A 6,000-nucleotide genomic window follows, 5' to 3' on the forward strand; every position below is an offset into this window, starting at 1 on the left:
AGTCTGAGCCTCAGGGCTTTTGACGGAAGCAGAAGACAGAGTAATTATGGGGAGTCTGAGACAGTGGTCATGACAGTGCGAGGAACAGCAATGCGAGTTGTTTTTCTGGCCATGAAATGAGGGGGTTGTGTTGTTCCAGCCACAGGAGACCCAGGATAACATGATGTTTGGTGGAAACTATGACCAGCAGGGTGACATATTCAGAGTGAGTGGCTCCGACCTGGAGGAGGAGAGGTTGGGTGCGACGAATGATGGGACCGCCATCAATGGCTTGGATTTTACAAGGCTGACGTAGGGGCTGAGTAGGAATATTGAGGCTGTGTACTGTATCCCAGTCTATGAAGTTTCCAGCTGAGCTGGATCAATAAGGGCTGTCAAAACAGAAAGTAAACCTGAGTATCTGAACATCATTGGTAAAGTGAATGACTGACATTGACTCACCATGAGCGAGCAGTGGCCGGAGCTCCTGCTCGGGTTGGTACTGGTCCGGCTTCTGAGGAGACATTGTCCTATGAAATGATCAGGCTGCCCACAGTAGAAACACCTGTGTTTGCTGCCCTATTTCTCTTGTTCCTCTTCACTCACTTGCGTGCGCCCCAGCTGCATGGGCTCAGCTACATTACTGGTACTCGGAAGCATACCCTCAGTTCAGAGCGAGTGATGGCTGTGGAGCAGGTGGTCAAGGTGGATAGCTAGGTCTATGAGAGAGTCAGGTGTGAGATGTTCATTGTGGCATGCCATCTCCGTCAACACTTCCGGGTTCAGCCCTCAGCTAAATGTGGCTTTTAATGTGGCATTGTTCCATTCACTGCCTGCTGCTATTGTGCAAAATTCGAGGATGAATTCAGCCACCTGACAGGAACCTTGATGGATTAGAAGATGCTCCTCTACTTCCTTGCCCTCTGGGGAGTGGTCGAAAACCCAGCGAAACAGTTCCGTGAACTGCTCATTAGACAATTTAGGCTCACCTCCTGGTGCCATACTGTAGTGGCCCACTTCAGTGCTTTCCCGGTGAGCAGATTAATGAAGCGGGCGATTTTCTGTGACTCTGACATCCCCTCATGGCTGGCGAAATAAAGGGAGCACTGCAGAAGGGCCCCTTTACAAAGTGAGGTATCGCCAGTGAATTTATCCAGAGCTGGCAACTGCATACTGACTGTCAGTGTGGGAGCATGGCGCACAGTGGTGGAGGCAAGGGCTTGAGAGAGGAGGTTAACTTTGTTGTCGAGCTCGGCCAAACGCTGCTACTCTCGCATCAGGTGTCCTTGTGTGGTAAGAGCATGGCACAAATCTGGTTCACCTGCTGCATCCATATTTAGCTGAAGTATTCTGTCATATAATGAAGGGGCAGACGGATGCAATTGCTGGTTAGGCAGAATATTTAATGCACAAAACACAGGTAAACTAATCCAAATCGTTTGACAGAGTCAAAGACAAAAACAGGCAAAAAAGGTCAGGCGATCAGCGAACAGGGTAAACTATACAGGACAAAGGCAAAAACGTGAGACAGATCAGGTCAAAAAGCCGGGAACAAAAGGCTTGGTGTAGTCAGGTGTACAAGACAAAGCTGAGCGTATACTTCGCAAAACATGAATGGATAAGAGTCTCTATTTAAAGTGTCCGTGTGTGTGGCTGATTGAATGCAGGTGTGTTCAATCAGAAGCTTGGTGATCTAGAACGGGTAAGAGTGTGTGCATTCTGGGGAGTGTAGTTTCAGCTGGCTGTATTACTAGGTGTGGCAAGTGTAAGTTCAAAAGGAACAAAGTAAGATCCTACCGACTACGCCAGAATGTGGCAAGTGGTAAGTTCAAATGGAACAAATTAAGATGTAGCTGACTACACCACCCTGTTAAACAGGGAAATCATGGTAATTATGGTTTAATCACCAGCAAAAGATCACACAGGTACGTGGTTTCAAAAAAAGGAAGGGCAGAGATGTAAATACTAAATACAAAACTATTATTATAAACAATCTAGCACTATTTAAAAGTCATTAAAAGACTGTAGGACCCAACTGATAACAAATATGAGACACTAACACATGAAAGGAGACCGAGGCTTACCAATAGCAGTTAAGCTAGTTAATGAGCACCAAGTTACTATATCGCTATCTTACCATCCAGTGCACAGGTCACAAAACACGCACACACAAATAAGATCAAGCGTGAACACACTGCACCCCGTGCTGGAATCCCACCACCGCACACTAGGGTCGGCTAGCGGCCTGCCTGGAAGCCTCGACTCCTGCACCAAAAAACAATATTAACAAATAATCTCCAAATACACACACCAAAGGAAGAAAAGCAAACAACTTAAACAAAAAAATTTACAACTTACAAATTTACAAACAACTTAAACTAAAAAACTTTAAATATGTAGTTTAAACAAAAAAAAAATTTAGAAACACAAAACTCACTAACTCTGTGGTGCGCTCTATGCCCTGGTGTCCGTGTTGCTCATGCAATTGCCGTAACACCTCTGGCCTCTAAGTGGCGGGCAATACTAATTGCAACACCTCCTCCTTACCATTCGGGCAGTGGACCCGGCGATAGAGCATCCCATCTTGCTCCATCAAACGGTCCCGCTGCTTGAGCAGTGTCAAAGCTGCCTTACTCATTTGACGCCGTTCATCAGGGCCTGGGCGACTACCTTGTCTCCAGAATGGCAACACTTCCTGGATCACTGGGTCAGCTGCCTGCAACAAACCCAACTTGCCAACTGAATATCCAGGTAATGTAGCAACTACACATTGGGTCACTACTCTATCTGAATCCAACCCAGCTGGCTGCCGCAATGACTCAGGACCTGCAGTACCTGGGGCCAATCCATCTAACACACCAGGTTCCAGGGGGTCCCGCCGAGAAAGCGCGTCTGCATTTTTGTTATTCTTACCTGAACGATATTTAATATCAAAGTCAAAGGCAGCCAAGTGGGCAGCCCAACGCTGCTCCATCGCACCAAATTTTGCGGAAGTCAGGTGGCTGAGGGGGTTATTATCTGTAAATACCATACACTTATTACCCAACAAATACTCGCAGAATTTCTCTGACATGGCCCACTTGAGCGCTACAAACTCTAACTTCATAGAACTATAGTTGGACATGTTGCACTCAGTGGGCCTTAGACTACGGCCAGCATATGCAACTGGGCGTACCTTACCTTCGTATTCCTGGGAAAGGACTGCCCCTAGACCTTGGTGACTGGCGTCCACCTCCAGGATGAATGGTCTTGAGAAATCCACATACATGAGTACTGGGGTGGTGGTAAGTTTCTCTTTTAACCCCTCAAAGCTCTCCTGACACCTTTCACTCCAGGCACTAGCAAAACTCCTTCCTGCCTGCTTACCTTTTACACCAGCAATCTCCCCTACCAGCTTATGTAGAGGGGCAGCCAACTTGGCAAACCCCTCTACAAATTGCCAGTAGTAGCTGGCAAAACCCAGGAAGGATCGCAATTCTGTGACACTAGAGGGGCGAGGCCACAAGGCCACAGCCTCGATCTTACTGGGATCGGGTGCTACTCCCCTGGACAAGATAACAAGCCCCAAGTATTTTACCTCTTGCTGGAGAAAGACTTTACCCCTTCCCGTTCCAGACGGCCTAAAACAACCTCCAACCTCTCCAGATGCTGAGCAATAGAGATGGAGAACATCACAATGTCATCTAGATATAAAAGACTGACATTGCTGGTCCCCAAATAGCCTCTCCATGAGTCACTGGAAGGTAGAGGAGGCATTACACAACCCAAATTGCATTCTGTTCCATTCGAACAGGCCAAAGGGGGTGCAAAACACGGTCTTAGGCTTATCCCCCTCTGTGACAGGGACCTGGTAATAACCACTAGCTAGATCCATAGTAGAAAACCAACAGGCCCCCGTCAACGCACCCAGTGACTCCCCAATCTGAGGCAGGGGAAAGGTATCCCATCTAGTCTTGACATTTAACTGACAGTAGTCCGCACACATGCGTAGACCACCTTCCTTCTTTTTAACCAAAACAATTGGGGAGGCGTACGGGCTACAGCTCTCCTGGATTACCTGGGACTCCAGCAGCTGATTAATGTGGGCCTTGACAACCTCATATTCAGAGGGAGGTACACGACGACGTTGCTGCCGCACCGGAATGTCAGCTGACAATGGAATATCATGAGAGATGAGATTTGTGTATCCCAAATCACCATCATGTTCAGAAAACACCCCCTGATACTTCATAAGCAAGGCCCTAACCTTACCTTGTTCTAATTCTGGTAATGCAGTCAAGTCAAGCGCTGCAATCTGCTCTGGCACCGTGGAACCAGCTGCTTGGGTGACTTGAGAATAGGCACATGTGGTAGAGGGCCTGACTTCGGTAACCCCTTTCCGCCAACTAATGACATGGACTCTAGCCAGGGTACCTAGCACTCTACGTGGAAAAAGCAGAACATCAGATGTACCTAGGTTAACTACCGGCACATAAACTGAACCTCCAGTCACCTGCACCAAGGCAGGGGAGGCTAACAAACCCTCAGGTAACCCTGACTCAGTGGGCTCAAACAGCACTGTACCACCTGCCAACTGTTCTGCGCAAGCTGCCGCAACCAACTTAATAGTACCGCCTGCGACGCGACATGCCCGAGAACCGTGCACCCTTAGTCGTACACTCGACAGGAGGTTGCTCACTACTTTGATTGCAGTGTTGTAAGGCTTGAAAAACCGGAAGTGGGGAAAACAAACAAAGCAGGGCCATGCTGCCCAAAGAGCTCCTGGTTACATCGCCTGAGTACAGTCATCCCCAACACCCCAGAGACTCGAGAACGCAAGCCAACAGGAGGATCCCTGACCACCAGCACCCCACATCGCGGCACTATCCTACCACAGAGCCCAATATCCATCTCCATATAACCAATGGATGGAGAGCCCATTTGCAGCCCTTAGCTGCAACCACGAACATGACCTCAAACGGTCTTGACCCCATGGCTCAAAATGTTGAACAAAACTTTCCGTAATAGTCAATACCATTGAACCGGTATCAATTAGACAAGGGACAGACACGTCATCAATTAAAACATCCAGATGCGGGCAAGAAGACATTAAGTTTAGAACTGAATTAGGTTGCCTACCATCAGAGCCAGTCTTTTCCCCAGCCGAGCTATGGCTCTTCAGCACAACAGGCACTAGTTTTCTGACGCATTATTAGATCATGGCTGCCTACCCCCAACCACTGCTTGATCAACACCAGAATGCAAAGGTGACCGAGACACAACACGTTCCCCCTCGCATTCCCATGCGAAATGGCCTGGTTTTTGACACCACCTACAAATAACGGGCCCACTATGTAACGACTGAGTACGAGGGTGAGAATGGGGGCCCTGCAATTGGGAAATGCTTTGAGTAAGCTGGTTTAACCGCTCCTGTTGCAGCTTTAACATTTCTCTAAACTCCCCCATTTCAGACTTCTCAGGCGAGCCACGACCCACTAAATGTGTACCTCCCTGTACTCCATACTTGAAACCCGTGTGCCAAAGGGACAGAAAGACTTCGACCCCTCGCTCCACCCAGCATTCCCATCAAATAGCCTCACCACTCACCTCCAATAATGTAAAATGAGGCTGACGGCGAACTAATTGTTTCAATTCACGGCGGAGGAAAGCGTCGCAAACATATTCGACAAATTGACCTCTCAATAGGACATCCGCATTTGGCATTGCAGTTGGGGACTTCTGCCTAACTTTCTCTAGGAGGCTCATCAGTGCAAGAGAGAACTCCAACAAAGTATCCCCCTCCCGCTGTCTCCTAGAGAAAAAGGCTTCCTGCAAGGCAACATAAGACTGGGAGCACCTGTATAACTTGCAAAATGGAAAAGATTGTTTCTGGGTCACTGCGCTCAGCAACAGGGCGATGCCGAATCTCCACAGGCGCCTCCCCCCAAACGAGCAAATGCTCTGCTCCTGACGCAATTTTTCATTATCCGCCCTTAACTGAGCAACGAGATCCCTCAATTCACTCCTCTTCCATTTTTTTAT

The sequence above is a fragment of the Pangasianodon hypophthalmus genome, chromosome 20 (genome assembly GCF_027358585.1).
Source record: "Pangasianodon hypophthalmus isolate fPanHyp1 chromosome 20, fPanHyp1.pri, whole genome shotgun sequence".
NCBI lineage: Eukaryota > Metazoa > Chordata > Actinopteri > Siluriformes > Pangasiidae > Pangasianodon > Pangasianodon hypophthalmus.